The following is a 19319-nucleotide window of genomic DNA, read 5'->3' on the forward strand; positions in this document are numbered from 1 at the left end:
ATCTCCTTCAGAATGGACTAGTTGGATCTCCTTGCAGTCCAAGGGACTCTCAAGAGTCTTCTCCAACACCAGTTCAAAAGCATCAATTCTTCAGTGCTCAGCTTTCTTCACAGTCCAACTCTCACATCCATATATGACCACAGAAAAAACCATAGCCTTGACTAGACGGACCTTTGTTGGCAAAGTAATGTCTTTGCTTTTGACTATGCTATCTAGGTTGGTCATAACTTTCCTTTCAAGGAGTAAGCGTCTTTTAATTTCATGGCTGCAGTCACCATCTGCAGTGATTTTGGAGCCCAGAAAAATAAAGTCTGACACTGTTTCCACTGTTTCCCCATCTATTTCCCATGAAGTGATGGGACCAGATGCCATGATCTTCGTTTTCTGAATGTTGAGCTTTAAGCCAACTTTTTCACTCTCCACTTTCACTTTCATCAAGAGGCTTTTGAGTTCCTCTTCACTTTCTTCCATAAGGGTGGCGTCATCTGCATATCTGAGGTGATTGATATTTCTCCCGGCAATCTTGATTCCAGCTTGTGCTTCTTCCAGTCCAGCATTTCTCATGATGTACTCTGCATACAAGTTAAATAAGCAGGCTGACAATATACAGCCTTGACGTACTCCTTTTCCTATTTGGAACCACTCTGTTGTTCCATGTCCAGTTCTAACTCTTGCTTCCTGACCTGCATACAAATTTCTCAAGAGGCAGATCAGGTGGTCTGGTATTCCCATCTCTTTCAGAATTTTCCACAGTTTATTGTGATCCACACAGTCAAAGGCTTTGGCATAGTCAATAAAGCAGAAATAGATGCTTTTCTGGAACTCTCTTGCTTTTTCGATGATCCAGCGGATGTTGGCAATTTGATCTCTGGTTCCTCTGCCTTTTCTAAAACCAGCTTGAACGTCTGGAAGTTCACGGTTCACATATTGCTGAAGCCTGGCTTGGAGAATTCACTCCTACAGTTAAGATGAAAGAACAGGTGTCACTGAACTTGTTTATACAGGTGATGGATTTAAAACTGTTTAAAGTTGAGTCAGTTTCAAAAATCCTCTTGAATAATAAAATCTCAGGTTAAACTTAGATCTTTTGTAGAGTGATTTTGACAGAGGTGACAAGAAGAAATATTTCATTCTGGCATAAAATTAAATGCTTCTTGGATTACCAAATCCAACCTACAGTTTTATTATCTGTTTTTAATGTCTTAGATCATGCAGACTAAACTGAAATTTCATCCAGGCCTCCTCCATCCACTCAACATGTTCCTCAGCAGTCAAGCTCAAGTGCACGCATGTTTTGGAATTTCAGTCAGCAATGCAGGGCAGGCATGAATGTCATGTTAATGACAAAAACTTCTGTATTCCTGTTCTTTCAAGTAGGAAGAACAGTTTTGTTCTCCTTTCTCTAAAGCTGTTTCTCTTTCATTTTCTTCCCCAGAAGCTGGAGGTGGTAAACGTCCTTCAGAGAACTCAACTTAGATTATGGGACATTTCTCTCCACTTAAAAACACTTGAAATTGTTTTGTGAAAATGAGGGGGTAGAGTTACAGTAAATTGGGTAAATTATTTTACCTTAGCTTCCCTCACATCTCAGTGTTTTGGTTTCAAGTATAATGTGTATCATGGTATTTAAGTTTTGAGGCCATCCATTACCTTAGGGTGCTTATTATTAGTAATTCTGTATGAGATGGGAAGAAAGCCAACATAAAATCATGCCTATACATTGAAATGAGGACACATGTAAAAGTCTGACTTTAGGGAAAAATGTTTAGGGAGTAAAGGAAATATCTGTGATCTTATTTTTTTAATGAAGATGTTCACATTCATGTATTAACTTATATTATCCCTAATGTTTTGTGAGGTTCTCGGGCAAGAGCAAAAATGGAGGCTGCATTTTTATGATTAATGTTAAGGTTATAAACAAAGCCTATGCCTGAGGTGCAAGGACTGATACCAAGTTAGGGGCTGAACGGGCCCCCAGGGAACAGGGGTACAGGTGGAATTTCCCTCATCTCTCTCATTTCCCACTCGGGATTTCTAGGCCACTCAGAGAGTCTCTCATAACTGTGTCACCATAGCAGAAGGGCAGGGGCAGACAGCCCCGCGATGGGTGGGGAGGAACCCGGTTCACCCAGCCACCCCTTGGGGGCATCCACAGCAGAAGCAGGCTGTGGTGTCCCCCCGACTTCACATGGCGCTCTGGACACTGCCCCTGGTGGTCTTCCCCCACAATTCCCAGCTGCCTAGTTGGCTACTGGTGTTCCAAAACTCTCAAAGGAGACTGGAGAGAAGGAAAAATCTTGACATGTTTGGTGTATGCAAAGCCCTTGTATTAGGGCAGCCGGAACAAAAGACAACAGACTACAGGGCCTAAGGGCTTCCCTGGTGGCTCAGATGGTAAGGAAGCAGCCTGCAGTGCGGGAGACCCGGGTTTGATCCTGGGCTGGGGAAGATCCCCTGGAGAAGGAAGTGGTGACCCACTCCAGTATTCTTGCCTGGAGAATTCCAAGAGCAGAGGAACCTGGTGGACTACAGTCCATGGAGTCACAAGAGTCAGACATGACTGAGTCACACACTCACACACTCACTCCCACACACACACACACACACACACACACGTGGCTTAAACTATAGGCATCTATTTCTTGAAGTTTTGAAGGCTAGAAACCCGAGCTGGAGCTGTCCACAAGGTCATTTCCCTGAGGCCTCTGTCCTTGGCCTGTGAACCCCACGTTCTCCCTGTGTCCTAGCCTGGCTTTCCTCTGCGTGTCGCCCCGATATCTCCTCGTGTGTCCCATTTCCCTCCTTCTCTAAGGACACCAGCGGCTTCCCAGGTGGCTCAGTGGTAAAGAATCCACCTGCCAACGCAGGAGATACAGGTTACATGGGTTCAATCCCTGGGTCAGGAAGATCCCCTCGAGGAGGAAATGGCAGCCCACTCCAGTACTCTTGCCTGGAGAATCCCATGGACAGAGAAGCCTGGTGGGCTACAGTCCATGGGGTCACAGAAGAGTCGGACATGACTGAACACTCTCACACACATAAGGACACCAATAAACTGGATTAGGGCCTACCCTAACAACCTCATTTAACTTGGTCACTTCTTTAAAGACACCATCTTCAAACACAGTAGCATTTTGAAAACGGGGTTGGGGCTTGAATGTATGAGTTCAAAGGGGACATAATTCAGCCTATCACAGCCCTCTTTGGTGTGGGACCTCACTGGGAGTCTCTCCTGCCCAGCTCTATAGGCAACCCCCGTTTTAAAAGCTTATGATCATCCCCATTTTACACATGAGGATATTGAGACACAAGGTGGCTAAGTAACCTTGCCAGGACCCCAGAGGAAGCAGGCAGTTCACCTCCAGAGCCTGTTCTTTTGGCCACAACCCTCTAAAGTGAAAGTGAAAGTCACTCAGTCGTGTCTGACTCTTGCAACTCCATTCTCCAGGCCAGAATACTGGAGTGGGTAGCCTTTCCCTTCTCCAGGGCATCTTCCTAACCCAGGGATCGAACCCAGGTCTTTCACACTGCAGGCGGATTCTTTACCAGCTGAGCCACAAGGGAAGCCCAAGAATACTGGAGCAGTAGCCTATCCCTTCTCCAGCAGATCTTCTGACCCAGGAGTTGAACCAGGGTCTCCTGCATTGCAAGCGGGTTCTTTACCAGCTGAACTAACCCTCCAAGACCTCTTTATGACGGAGGGTCACATGACCCCAGCCACACCAAAGAGACTTTCTCTCTAGGAGTCTCTGACTCTGAGCTGGGCAAAGACAGTCCTTTCCCTCTCTTATCCCAAAGTTGAAAGCTGATCAGCCTGCTACTGGACATTTACACCACTAGCTGGAAAAGCTTGCTTAAAAGAACCAAATAATTTAGATGCACAGAAAGGAGACCTGGCAAATCCAAATGGTGCTAGGGACCCTGGTCCCTGTTGGCCCTGCCCTTTTTGAGGCTCGACCAGTTCCTCCTAAGTCCAATTCCCTGCCAGCTCATCTGGTAAAGAGCCCGTCCACAATAAAGGGACCTGGGTTCGATCCCCAGGTTGGAAGGACCCCCTGAAGAAGGAAAGGCTACCCACTCCAGTATTCTGGTCCAGCATTCATGGACTGTATAGTCCATGGGGTCGCAAAGAGTCGGATGCGATTGAGTGACTATCATTTCACTTCAGTTCTCCCTATATTTAGCACTAACCAGCATCCTTTTGTGAAATTTGTTTGTGCTTTTTTTTTTTTTTAGCCAGAGTCAGCATTTGTTGCTTAGAACTAAAATAACCTTGACTAACACTCAAGAACCTATGATACAAAATTGAATTTGCTTTGGTGATGACCTTTCTTCATTGTTTAGATCCAACAGACATACTTAAACCAACATAAGTTGCCTTATTTAAATTAGTTCTTTTACTCCACAAACCCTGTTTTTCTGGTCTCTGTGTTAGGGAGGTCAATTTAACAGGAAGCCTATTCCAGTGACTAGCTTGGAACTGTTTGGGAAGCCAACTCTGTTCTCTCCAGCCCTCAATGTTCACTCTTACTATTAGTCTCTTTTATCACTACAGCATGGCACCCTGACACTTTAAGAAGGGATCATTAAGCTGTAGTTACATATCATTTGGCAAGAAAGAGTGAAAATCACTCTATGGAATTCATCAGTACTGAAAATGACTTGGGGCATAATCAGCAATGTGAAAAGCAAACTGCAGGTAGTTTATTTTTAAAATCCCTGTTATCTGCTGCAGAAAGAGACATGGTAGCAGCAGAAAGTGATAAGCAGTTGGTATATGAGTCGTGGTGAGACACCATTCAAATTCTAGAAAATAATTCTAAATTAAAATGCCACCCATTGTGGCTCCCCATTATTAACAGGGATCAGTTAATTTAGGCAGAACTACCAACCTGGCTGGAGTGAGGGCACAGCTTTAATTAAAAACGCTTCAACGTGGCTGAAAATTCACTTGCATAGTCAAGCTGAATAAATGATTGGAAATTAAAAAAAGCTGATGGGTCAGTTTCTCTTTATCTCTGCTCTTTGTTGGGATGAAGATATTTATGAACGTTCTCTGTATCCCTAACACTGTGCCCGCCATTGGTAGGGTTTTTCCTGTGGTCATGTATGGATGTGAGAGTTGGACTGTGAAGAAGGCTGAGCACCAAAGAATTGATGCTTTTGAACTGTGGTGTTGGAGAAGACTCTTGAGAGTCCCTTGGACTGCAAGGAGATCCAACCAGTCCATTCTGAAGGAGATCAGCCCTGGGATTTCTTTGGAAGGAATGATGCTAAAGCTGAAACTCCAGTACTTGGGCCACCTCATGCGAAGAGCTGACTCACTGGAAAAGACTCTGATGCTGGGAGGGATTGGAAGCAGGAGGAGAAGGGGATGACAGAGGATGAGATGGCTGGATGGCATCACTGACTCGATGGACGTGAGTCTGAGTGCACTGCGGGAGTTGGTGATGGACAGGGAGGCCTGGCGTGCTGCGATTCATGGGGTCACAAAGAGTCAGACACGACTGAGCGACTGATCTTATCTAATAAATCAGTAGAAGATAGCTGTCTTATACTAAAAGGAAGAAAACTATATGGGTAAAAGACTGGTGGAGGACAGTTTTTGCAGCTCCCAGCAGAGAGAATCTTCCAGCCTTCTGAGCATCCAGTGTGACTATGACGACATACTGCATAGTGCTCAGTCGCTAAGTCACATCTAACTCCTTTGTGACCCCGTGGACTGTAGCTCACCAGACTCCTCTGTCTATGAAATCTTCCAGGCAAGAACACTGGAGCGGGTTGCCATTTCCTCCTCTAGGGGATCTTCCGGACCCAGGGATCAAATCCACGTCTCCTGCGTCGCCTGCACTGGCCTGTGGATTCTTTACCACTGAGCCGCCTGGGAAGCACCCAATTTGACTGCACAGTGCATGGTAAAAATTTCAGTATGCTGATCCAAAAAGAGTTTAATGGAACAAAATAGAAAGCCCAGAGATAAATCCACGCACATATGGACACCTTATCTTTGACAAAGGAGGCAAGAATATACAGTGGAGAAAAGACAATCTCTTTAATAAGTGGTGCTGGGAAAACTGGTCAACCACTTGTAAAAGAATGAAACTAGAACACTTTCTAACACCATACACAAAAATAAACTCAAAATGGATTAAAGATCTAAACCTAAGACCAGAAACTATAAAACTCCTAGAGGAGAACATAGGCAAAACATTTTCTGACATAAATCACAGCAGGATCCTTTATGACCCACCTCCCAGAGTAATGGAAATAAAAGCAAAAATAAACAAATGGGACCTAATTAAACTTAAAAGCTTTTGCACAACGAAGGAAACTATAAGCAAGGTGAAAAGACAGCCTTCAGAATGGGAGAAAATAATAGCAAATGAAGCAACGGACAAACAACTAATCTCAAAAATATACAGGCAGCTCTTGCAGCTCAATTTCAGAAAAATAAATGACCCAATCAAAAAATGGGCCAAAGAACGAAACAGACATTTCTCCAAAGAAGACATATAGATGGCTAATAAATACATGAAAAGATGCCCAACATCACTCATTATCAGAGAAATGCAAATCAAAACCACAATGAGGTACCATCTCATGCCAGTCAGAATGGCTACTACCCAAAAGTCTATAAACAATAAATGCTGGAGAGGGTGTGAAGAAAAGGGATCCCTCTTACACTGTTGGTGGGAATGCAAACTAGTACAGCCACTGTGGAGAACAGTGTGGAGATTCCTTAAAAACCTGGAAATAGAACTGCCATATGACCCAGCAATCCCACTGCTGGGGATACACACTGAGGAAACCAGAATTGAAAGAGACATGTATCCCAGTGTTCATTGCAGCACTGTTTACAACAGCCAGAACATGGAAGCAACCTAGATGTCCATTGGCAGATGAATGGGTAAGAAAGCTGTGGTACATATACACAGTGGAGTATTATTCAGCCATTTATTCGAATCAGTTCTAATGAGGTGCATGAAACTGGAGCCTGTTATACAGAGTGAAGTAAGTTAGAAAGAAAAACACTAATACAGTATACTAACGCATATGTATGGAAATTTAGAAAGATGGTAACGATGACCCTGTATGTGAAACAGCAAAAGAGACACAGATGTATAGAACAGTCTTTTGGACTCTCTGGGAGAAGGTGAGGGTGAGATTATTTGAGAGAAAAGCATTGAAACATGTATATTATCACATGTGAAACAGATCGCCAGTCCAGGTTTGATGCATGAGACAGGGTGTTCAGGGCTGGTGCACTGGGATGACCCTGAGGGATGGGATGGGGAGGGAAGTGGGAGGGGGGGGTCAGGATGGGGAACACGTGTACACCCATGGCTGTTTCATGTCAATGTATGGTGAAAACCACCACAATATTGTAAAGTAATTAGCCTCCAATTAAAATAAATAAATTAATTAAAAAAAAAAGTTTATGAGAGTAGACAGAGGAAGCAGCTTAATTTAAAAGACCCAAACATTAATTCATAGGACAATATACAGAACATTGAGAAGTATTACCAGTACAGGAATACATCATCTCTAAGATTATACAGTCAACACAGCCTCTGCATGGATTCTCAGTGTCAGACCTAGCGTCCCTGACTTACTCCCAAAGCTCTTACTGGGACTTGGGACCAGCAGGCGGGGCAGCACGCCATTTCTTAGGGCAGATGGGTAACTGTGCTGGTCTGACAACAATCCAGACAAACTAACTTTTGAAACGCATTTTAGAAGAAAATATGTTTATAGTCGTGGTCCCCCCCCCAGCTAACCCCTATCAACCACTTTTTAGAAACATAATGGCACACACACCATGGGCTCACGAGTTTCAGTTCTTCGTTGGCTCTGCCGCATAATCCAAGAGCTTGGAGGAGTGAAACATCACTGACTGACGTAGCTTCAGAGAGTGAGAATACTGGTGATAATGACGTAAAGACAAGACTACTCCCTACCTCATGGGCTCCTTAAAGGTCTTAGATAAAATAATCTATTAGTGTCAGGATAATGCTTGACATATGGTAAGAGCTCAGCAAATACTCCACCTTTTAAGAACAGTGCTGTGAACTGTAAGGGCCATGACGCATATCAGGGAGTAGCATCATCACCATCCAAGGGAACGGGCTTAAGCTAAGCCTTGAAGGAGATGGATGAGTCCTACCCTGTGACCTCAACTTCTTTAACAACTGTTCCCAACGCGCCTACCCTGGCTTCCCTGGGGGTTCAGCAGTAAAGAATCCACCTGCCAAGCAGGAGACGTGGGTTCAATCCCTGGGTCAGGAAGAGTCCCTGGAGGAAGGCATGGCAACCCTTTCCAGTTCTTGCCTGGGAAGTCCCATGGCCAGAGAAGCCTGGTGGGCTATGGTCCATGGGGTCACAAAAGAGTTGGATGTGACTTAGCTACTCAACAACAACTCTAGGCTGTAGAAACATTAGAGAAATATGAAATTACAGAAAAATCCTTACTGACCAAATCTGGAGTGTTAAAATTGCCTCCAAATAGAAAATCGGCAAATTTTTGAGATTCTAAGCCACAAGGTAGATTTCCTAGCAGCAGAGGCAGCTGTCCAAGGCTGCCTGTCAATATCTAGCAGTGACGAAAGGGTGGAGTACCCACGAGTCCTGACTGCCCTCTGCTGTGATCTGATAGACTGAATTCCCAATTCCTCCCCTCTTACATTATTTGATCTCCCTATAGCAAATCCCTAAGTAGCCCATGTGGCCCTCAACCTCCACAGTTCCCTGCCACCCAGAGTCTCCTGACAAGCCAGACAGACAGGAAGGGGCAAAGCTACACTCACCTTTCTGAAAGCTGTTCCTTTAGCAGAGCAATGTTTTTTTTTTTTTTTGGTTATCTTTTCAGTTTATTTGAAGCATCCGGGAAAGATTTATGTCCCTATTTCTGATACAGTTTGCCAATTTCCATTGTTTTAAATCATCAAGGCTCTTTCTGAAACAGAGCCAGGCTCCTCATCAACCAGGGGTCCTAAATGAAAGTCTGGAAGCTCTTATAGGCAGGATAGCCCCAGACATAAAGGTTAGTTTCATAAGATCTGTTTTATAGAGGCCTCATGGTCCTGCAATGTATCCTTTCTTCATGGAAAGTGAGAGATATGCAGATGAAAACCTGCTTCAGAAAAGGACTGAATAACTTCATTCACTCTAAGGGAGAAGCTGCCAATGAAGCCCACTTTGTCATCAGGCCCACGGAGTGGCATACGCCTGACAGATGTCAACGGGGGCGTGGAGGAGTTGTGCATATATACGGGGCAGAAGAGTCGGGGGACTATCCTCATCTTAATTACAAACATGGTAAGTGGTACCTGCACAAGTTCATCTTAGGGTTGGAGATGCTACTATTAATCCTAATATTCAATTAATCTCTAAGGATCACGGGTTTCCCCAGTGGCTCAGCAGGTAAAGAATACACGTGGAACAAAGGAGGCACAGAAGATAGGCTTGATCCCTGGGTTGGGAAGACCCCTTGGAGGAGGGCACGGCAACCCACTCCAGTGTTCTTGCCTGGAGGATCCCGTGGACAGAGGAGCCTGGTGGGCCACAGTCCATGGGGTTGCACAGAGTCAGACATGACTGAGCGACTGAGCACACAAGGCTCAGGTAGAAAAGTCCTTCCCAACCAGGAAGTCAGAACACGCAAGGCCACAGAAACCAGCCGCTCAGGGCTGGGCTTCTCCCTACAGCCTGGACTCTAATGCTTCACATTTCTGTGCTGCCACCCTGCATTTCTTCCCCTGTCCCGTCTTTCAACACCTCTTCCTTCTTTCATTAGTAATGCATTCCTAGCCTCACTTCACTCCAACTTATTTAAAAAAACACATAGTTTCAGGGCTTCCATGGTGGTCCAGTGGTTAAGAATCCACCTGCCAATGCAAGGCATATGGGTTCAGTCCCAGATCCGGGACGATCCCACATGCCACGAGGCAATAAGCCTGTGTACAACTACGGAAGCCCTCGAGCCCTCGAGCCTGTGCCTGGTAACAAGAGAAGCCACCACAGTGAGAAGCCCGCACACCACACCCAGAGGAGAGCGGCCACTCCCTGCACCTAGAGAAGCCTGCACACAGCAACAGACCCAGCGAAGCCAATACATAAATGAATACATAAAAACAAAAAAACACAATAGCTCTGCAACATGATTTTTTTTATTACTTTGACAATCAAATCAAGTGTGTTACTTGCTCAGTCGTGTCCGACTCTTTGCGACCCCATGGACTATAGCCCCCCAGGCTCCTCTGTCCATGGGATTCTCCAGGCAAGAACACTGAAGTGGGTTGCCATTCCATTCTCCAGGGGATCTTCCCGACCCAAGAATCAAACCCAGGTCTCTCACGTTGCAAATGGATTCTTTACCATCTGAGCCAACAGGGAATACAATCAAATCAAACATCTGATGTTATAAAATGTATATCACATGCCTTGGCAAATAAAATGATGCATAGTTTAGGTTCTGAATCTGTGAAAAAACTCAAGTCAAGTCAGTGGAGCAGGGTGTGGGGGCAAAGCAATAAATATGATACAAAACTTAGCACTAGTTCATCAGATAAAACCAGGGATGCAAAATCAAAACATACCAATAGAGCTATTATTAGGAACACAAATAGACAAGCAGAAAAAAAAAAAAAAACTCTAGGATTTCATTCTTTTCAAAGGTCAGATGGTCAAAAAAAAATGATGAGAGATGGCTCTTAGCAGAAATGCTTACAAAAATTTTTAAAAACAGTAGGTCTGTTTGGTGGACTCGTGCATTATGAAGAATCATCAAATTTTATCTGCTTCAAAAAGTGATTGTATGACATTAAGAGTGTGAGGGCCAAATCAGAGGACTCATCAGAACCACTTTTATGCTGCACCAAACCACTTGCAGTATTCTGAACTGCTGCTTCATGTTTATTGCATATATATTTCATATCTTAGAAAAAGGCTGGCAAAGTAAACCACAGGATTCTAGACGGAATTCATCAGTATGTTGGAAATTCTTCGTCATGTTTATTACAGCTGAAGATCTGTGGATGTTTGACCTTAAAAAGATTAGGAGCTATTATGGGAGCCATTACATCTGACCTACTGAGGAAATAATCAGTCTGTTCTACAAGTGGAAAGCCAGAAGCTGGACTTCCACTTCTGAGGCCTTCATAGAGAGGATTTATGCCTTGGGGAGGAGTTAGATTAGATATATTCTGCTGCTAAGTCACTTCAGTCATGTCCAACTCTGTGCGACCCCATAGATGGCAGCCCACCAGTCCCCGCCATCCCTGGGATTCTCCAGGCAAGAACACTGGAGTGGGTTGCCATTTCCTTCTCCAATGCATGAAAGTGAAAAGTGAAAGTGAAGTCGCTCAGTCGTATCTGACTCTTAGCGACCCCATGGACTGCAGCCTACCAGGCTCCTCCATCCATGGGATTTTCCAGGCAAGATACTGGAGTGGGGTGCCATTAAGGGCCTTTAAACTTTGAGATTTCATGCACCTTTGGAATCCAGCAAGTATAGAGTTTATTGGACTATATAAATACTTGGGAAAGCCAAAGAAGGAATGGAACTAATACAGCAGTGGAAAAGCACGCAGCACCAAGTATAAATGCAGCCAAGCAATCACGACCTTCTTTCCTTGTCCTCCCTGTATCATCATGGAGCTGTTCATCTGAGCCCTGCTCAGTCATGTGTTCAATGTACTACGCTTACTTTAGCCCAGAGTCAGTAAGTCACAAATGTTTAATTGTGCCTCTGTTTAGAAAACAGTTTGCAAACTGAAGATGCTGTTTGCACACAGGCAGCCCAAAGAGCTGTATTCTTGTGGCGAGCTGATTCACCTGCCATCATGCATGGGGCTCAGGGGCCTCCAAAGTGGCGCGCTTGTGTTCACACCAGATTTGTCAAGACAATCCACTGGGGCGTGGGGAAAACGAATGCTTTATTTGCATATTTATCTAAAGTTAAGAAAGAACGTAGGCTTTATTAATAGTTTCTAGTGGACTGACAAATGTCTCTTAGTTAAGTGTCAAGGATGGAAATCAGGGCAGAGTGGGAGTTCTACCAGTAGAAGGCGATAAAGATGCGGACTCTATATTACAAGGTGGGCTTCTGGTTAAATGTGTTTATAGGATGTATTATCTCAACTACTTCAACTCAAACACTCTTTACAACATGGACACTTAGCCTAAAGATATCCTACAAATGTATACCCAGCAAGCGCCTACTGTAGCACAGGGAGCTCTGCTCAGCGTCGTGTGGCAGCCTGGGTGGGAGGGGGCTTTGGGGAAGAGCGGATACATGCGTGTGCACGGCTGGGTCCCTACACTGTTCACCAAAACTGCCACAACAGCGTGTGCTAATCGCTATATCCCAATACAAAATAAAAAGGTGAAAAAATATGCCTACGTGGAAACCACATGTGATTGATAATATTTATAATGAAGGTACATGAGAAGAAGGAGAAAATGCCAGACTGAACCTTTGCCTCCTGCTAAAGCAAGCTCTTCTCCCTCCACTTGAGGGTTAAAGTAATAATAATCTGATGAGATCAGACAAGAGCCCAAAACTAACATCAACAAGACTATTTAAAGCATGAATTTGCATCTGGTATAACTAATGATAAGTTTCACACTAAATACATATTCAACCTTCAACTAACATTCTATGGTAGCATGAGGTTGTCACGATGAGCATGATATTTAAAAAGTAAGCCACTAGAACACCATTAATAAGATGATAGTGGGAGAAAAATGATTCTATACCAATACCATAAATGAACAAAAAAGAAGTTAGATATTAGGTTTAAATTTTTTTCTCTTATACTTTTAAAATGTCAATATTTGTGTATGTTTTAAAAACTCTATTAGAACATGTATGAATTCATAATTGTGGGTATACGTATAATATGTACATGCATATTATATATACACACTAAAATAGATAGCTATGGTAGGTCTTACGACATCAGCTGATAAGGAACATACATATCACGTACATATAAAAATATATTTGTGTATGTCTGTGTGTGTATAATAATCATTTTATTTAGAAAATGGTGGTTTACTTATGAATGCTCAGTCATTTCAGGACTCTGAAAGACTGGTTAGCCTCTGGGGCATTTAGATTTACCTTTCAAAGAATACCTTTTTGTACAATAGTTTATATTTACAGATAGTTGAAAAATAAACCAGATAATTTATATTCTAAACTCTTAATGATTATATTTCTATCAGTCAAGTCTCTCAGGTGTGAGACTTGAATTTTATGCCGATTTATTCCAATGGCTATTTCCACCAGATGAATACCTCCGGGCCAAAGAAACAATCTCGTCTGTGTTCATTATTTTCCCAAATTACAGATATTAAACATACATAACCATGAAGCCACGTGGTGATATTTCCATGCAACACTCCCCAACTGACTCAAATAGGTTGTGTTTATACATCTGATTAACAAATTGAAAAAATAAACCAGCACCAGATACCAAAAGGAGATAACACAACTACACTTTTATGTATCATGATTTATCCATATTTCATTTTTAGGCTGGTATAGCTAGGTCAAAGTTGAAAATAGGTGTTGTCAGTGTCTTTGACAGTGGTAATCAATGAAACCATTTTTATGTTTGTTAATTTCTGCACAGCTTAAAGTATTTTCAAAATAATTAGCAAGCTGAAATTCTTCTATGTTAGATGGGTTTTATGTTTCTGTTTTGAATACTGTATTTTTTTTTAGTATATCATGTTCTTTGAATATACTCATTACTTTTAAAAAATATTCTATGTTTTAGATCTGTTTTAGGTGCACAACAACACTGAGCAGAAGGGACAGAATTTCTCATATGCCCCTGACTTGCATGCACGCTTTATCTCCCTCATTATCAACATCCCCCATCAGAGTGGGGGGGCATGTTCAACAGATGAAACCGTGTTGACAGATTATAATCAGCCAAAGTCCACAGTTACATTATGGTTCATTCTTTGCTTTGTGTATTTTGCAGGTTTGGACAAATCTATAACGGCCTGTGTCTAGCTCTACAGTGTTGAACAGAGCCGTTTTACTACCCTAACCATCCTCTGGACTCTGCCTTTTATCCCTCCCTCCCCTCAACCCTTGGCATCTACTGAGCTTTCTACTGTCATCATAACTTTGCCTTTTCCAGAATGTCACATGGCTGGAATCCTATAGTGTGGAGGCTTTTCCGACTGGCTTCTTTCACTTAAGTGATGTGCATTTAAGATTCCTGCATGTTTTCATAGCTTGACAGCTCATTTGTTTTTAGTGCTGAGAAATATCCCAATGTCTGGATGTACCACAGATTATTTATCCATTCACCTCTTGAAGAATATTTTGGTTGCTTCCAAGTTTTATCAATTATGAATGAAGATGCAGTAAATATTCATATGCAGGTTTTTGTGTGGACATACATTTTTCAACTCCTTTGAATAAATACCAAGGAGCATGATTAATGGATCACGTGGTTAACACTGCATTTAGTTTTGCAGAAAACTGCCGTGCTGGCTTCCAAAGCGGCTGTTTCCTTTCACGTTCCCACCGGCAGTGATGAGAGCTCCTGTCGCTCCACGTTCTCCCCAGCATCTGGTGCTGGGTGTTCCAGATTTGGGCCGTTCTAATAGGTGTGTAGAGGTATCTCCTTGTTTTAATTTGCGTGACTCTAATGTGGATAGAATATCCACATAGAGTGTGGATATTCTAATGTGCCCCACATAGAATGTGGGGCATCTTTTCACATGCTTATACCCATCTGTCTATTTTCTTTGGTGAGGTTTTATTTTTTAAAAAACATTCTTGAAAATTTTGTTAATTTGGGGTTAAAAACATTAAAATGAAGTGGTTAAGATAAACAGAGAAACAACAGAGGGATGTACCAGGGAGCTTTCTGCTCCTAAGCTGCACAGGAAATCCCACTATAAAATTTATTAGCAGATCTTCTAATCAGCTCAGCCTTAATATTCAAACTTCAGTGAACACTCGCCCAAATTCAGAAGCAGCAACCCCTCTCTCATGTCATTATCAGTTTACTTTCCCACTTCTTAAGTATACTTTCTTTTATCCTGATATTAATTACAATGGCTCAGTAAAAAATAGCATGAATTAAAGAGTACATAATTAGTTTAATCAAATTCTGATGATATTGCAGATTTGTCCTTGAAATGGTCTATCTAGTTCCCAGAAGAAAAGGATCAAATTAATTAACACACTTAAAGGGGTAAAATCTCTTATACAATCTAGTATTTAGTCCAAATTTAGGGACTCATTGAAGTGTTGCTCATAGTAAAATGTCCAGTAAAAAGATATTTTGAAAATCCACATTTGAAAGAAAATGTGGACCCAACTTCTCAACCAAATGAGCATTCTTTTTCAGAGAGAAAAATCACAGAATTGAAAAGAGAAGAGAGAAAGAGAAATCTGTTTACAGATTCTGACTTTCCCATTTACTTGGTATGTATGTGGTGGGTTATCTAACTGAGGTCCCTTTATGCATACTTTGTGATAACAGTACAGACTCATATTGCTGAATAGGGAGTAGCAATCCTGCTAAAGATGACATCTGACATTTTCTGACATCTGAAAAATTAGTGCAAATATAATTTTGCAATAAAAATGTTTTCCTTCTCATCATTCCCTCTGGCCAATATATAATGAGCAAAACATTGCTTTTTGCTCATTTTTAAAAGTATCTTGAAACATGTAAAATATCATGTATGAAATGAGATGCCAGTCCAGGTTCGATGCACGATACTGGCTGCTTGGGGCTAGTGCACTGGGATGACCCAGAGGGATGGTATGGGGAAGGAGGAGGAGGAGGGTTCAGGATGGGGAACACATGTATACCTGTGGTGGATTCATTTTGATATTTTGCAAAACTAATACAATTATGTAAAGTTTAAAAATAAAATAAAATTAAAATAAATAAATAAATAAAAGTATCTTTGCTGTGGCTCATTCTTCTCAGGTCACCAGCATCTGGTCACCACCAGTTAGCCTCTTCCTCTCAATAAATCTTGTCATACCAAGCCCTTGAACTTCAGGGACACTAACAGACTTCCTAAATATCTTAAACACTTCAGGAAATAGAACCAAAGACAACTCTCTATTAATCAGCAGCCAGTAAAACATGTTAGGCTTCCCTAGTGGCTCAGCAAGGAGATCAAACCAGTCCATCCTAAAGGAAATCAGCCCTGAATATTCATTGGAGGAATGATGCTGAAGCTCCAGTACTTTGGCCACCTGATGCAAATAACTGACTCATTGGAAAAGACCCTGATGCTGGGAAAGATTGACGGTGGGAGGAGAAGGGGACGACAGAGGATGAGATGGTTGGATGGCATCATTGATTCAATCAATGGACATGAGTATGAGCAAGCTCTGGGAGATAGTGAAGGACAGGGAAGCCTGGCGTGCTGCAGTCCATAGGGTTGCAAAGAGTTGGACACGACACAGCAACTGAACTGAACTGATACTAAGATGACCAGTGGTGGAATCAAACAAATACACTAACAAAACACACGCTCTGGGCAAGCTCATCTTCAGAATCCTTAATCACCTTTCAGCCACTGTTATCCTCCAGACAAAGGAATGCCCACTTCTTTTAAGAAAGCCTACTTTACTTCCCAATTGTTTTCTGTCCTTTTAAAAAAACATTGAGCCTAAATTATTTCTCTCCATAGCTTCATACTATTGGTCCAAACTCAGCTTTCTGAAACAAGTCATAAAAATGTGGTGCCCCCACTACATACAGCCTTTCAGAGATAGTCTTGCTCCGTAATAAAAGCTTGCTCCAGACTTTTCTCTTTTCGAGGTTGGTCATATTTAGGTACTTCCCATAAGACATATTTTTAAAACTTTTTCCTGAAAATACACAAATGGAATATCCTGGAAACCCACATTTCAAAGAAAATGAGTATATTTAAAACAAAACCCCAAATTACAAAGCTATGAAAAGTAGACAGTGGAATTGATAAAGAAGACTTTGATCACAGGACCAGATTAACTTCCTTAAAGCACATGAGGCCATTTTCAGCTTTGCATCACAGCACAATTTCCAATAATGGCAAATATTATAGCTTTCTCCCCATTACTTAAAAATAAGCAACATTAATTGTTAAGATAATGAGAGGCCTAGACATAGTTGGGTAGCTAGTTATTGATACAGAGCCTTCTAATGGTGTGGTTACTGGTGAGCCAAGACATTGAGTCTTCTCCTTTACCACCATACACGTGAGGAGGGCTACACAGTCAGAGCCCGGGCTGTTTGGCTCTGTCCACGGGCAGTTTGTACCCTTTGTGATGTGCAAATATCATCCTTTTGAGAGGGTAACAGGCAGGAAGGCCAGGGGTCTCCAAATAGAGGAAATAGCCTGCAAGTGTCAGACATTTTTATCTCTCTTAAGCGGCAGGAGGAAACAAACTAGCAATATTTTTTCCTTCTCTATACAAATTTAAAGGGAGGTTTCTCTTAAAATATTGTGTTGCCATAATGACACCCAGTTTCGCCTGAAGTTAGCTAGAGCCTAGAGATAACCAATGCCTTTTTCTTATGGAAATGTTTGTCTTAAGCTATGCTAATGTACTATGCCTTTACCCCAAACTCTGTCTCCAAGTCGGTTCCGCCTCTTGGCCCAGAACCTACTTGACAAACCAGTATGGATATTGTTCCCTAATCTATGTAAATGAAACTATTTGTATGGTGGTCTGCCCTTCTTCAAGATTCAAGTTAATCATTTTATGGCCCAGGATAAACCATTTATCCCAAAATGCATCTTATGGGTGAGGGGCCTGGTGCCATTCTGAATTTTAAGATATTCCTTTCTTTCATTAACAGACTGCTAGTGACTATATAACATCCAGCTAAAGACCAGCAGGGGGTACTCTTTCTGCCCCTTCTGATGCCTATGTCAGAAGCTTTTCTATCTCCTTTATACTTTAATAAAACTTTATTACACAAAAGCTCTGAGCGATCAAGCCTCGTCTCTGGCCCCGGATTGAATTCTTCTCCTCCGGGGGCCAAGAATCCCGGTGTATTCGCGTGATTCAACAACAACCTTTCACTTTCCTGTTGGTGCCATGATATAAACATATTTGGGGGAAAGCAGTTTATTTCACAAGTTATTAAAATAATTAGAAGTTCACTTCCTATGAAGAGGGCAAAACCTGCTACCCAACATCTACTTATCCCACCAGATATTCCCATTGCGACACTCTTCTGGGTTAGGTATGAAGGCTGTTTTAAGATTACTTGTATTATCTAGAAGTGCTTACACTCTGAGTAGTTATGCCAGTTTCTTGGGTATATCAAACAGACTTCTATAAACATGCTGGGAAATTAGAAGATAAAACGATGGCTAAAAAAAGACCAGAAGTCCACGATGCTCTAGAGGATATAAAAAAATGAACAAATGGGGTGCTTTGGCAGATCAAAGGGCAGCCTGATAGAGTTTCTGGGAGTTTGGAGGGAAAGGTACAGATAGGACACAGGCTGGGAAGAACGCTCCCCAGAAGAAGAAAGGGACAGTCACCGTGGGTCACAGCTGGTCTCCCATCCTGAGCGGATGTGGTCCTTGGGCCCGGGGAGGCATGCTTGGGTGGCACACCTGAGCCTGCGGCCAGCTCTCCCAGACTCTTCTCATAACTGAGCGCTAGACTACAGCACAAGCCGCCTTCTGAAGCCCGCTGAGCCTGCGGCCAGCTCCCAGACCCTTCTCATAACTGAGCACTAGATTTACAGCACAAGCCACCTTCTGAAGCCCGCTGTCTCTGCCCAAAACCTGCCAGAGACATTTTATATACAAAGCAGGCTAGAATCTCCATGAAAATAATAACTTCTGACAACAGCTGGGGTGAAGATAGTGCCCGAAGTTTCTCTGAAGTGTTGTCAGTCACTTTCGAGCACTGAGTGTGGTAAGTCGTTCAGTCGTGTCCGACTCTGTGCGACCGCATGGGCGGTAGCCCACCAGGCTCCTCCCTCCACGGGATCCTCCAGGCAAGAAAACTGGAGTGGGCTGCCATGCCCCCGTCCAGGGGATCTTTCCAAGCCAGGGATCAAGCCCGCATCTCTGACGTCTCCTGCGTTGGCAGGCGGGTTGTTTACCACTAGCGCCACCTTTTAGGGCATCATCAGCAAATAAGGGAAGGGCAGAAGCATCGGATTTTCTAATAGCTTGAGTGCCCAGCATCCAAGGAATTTTGAAGAGAGATGGTCAATCCCTGTCCTCTGCCAGCGTATCACTGGCAAGAGGGGAGGCGGTGGATTAGGATTAGAAGTGTCCATCAAAGGGACTTCCCGGGTGGTCCAGTGGCTAGG

This window comes from Bos mutus, chromosome 24 (assembly GCF_027580195.1).
Source record: "Bos mutus isolate GX-2022 chromosome 24, NWIPB_WYAK_1.1, whole genome shotgun sequence".
NCBI classification, from domain to species: Eukaryota; Metazoa; Chordata; class Mammalia; order Artiodactyla; family Bovidae; genus Bos; species Bos mutus.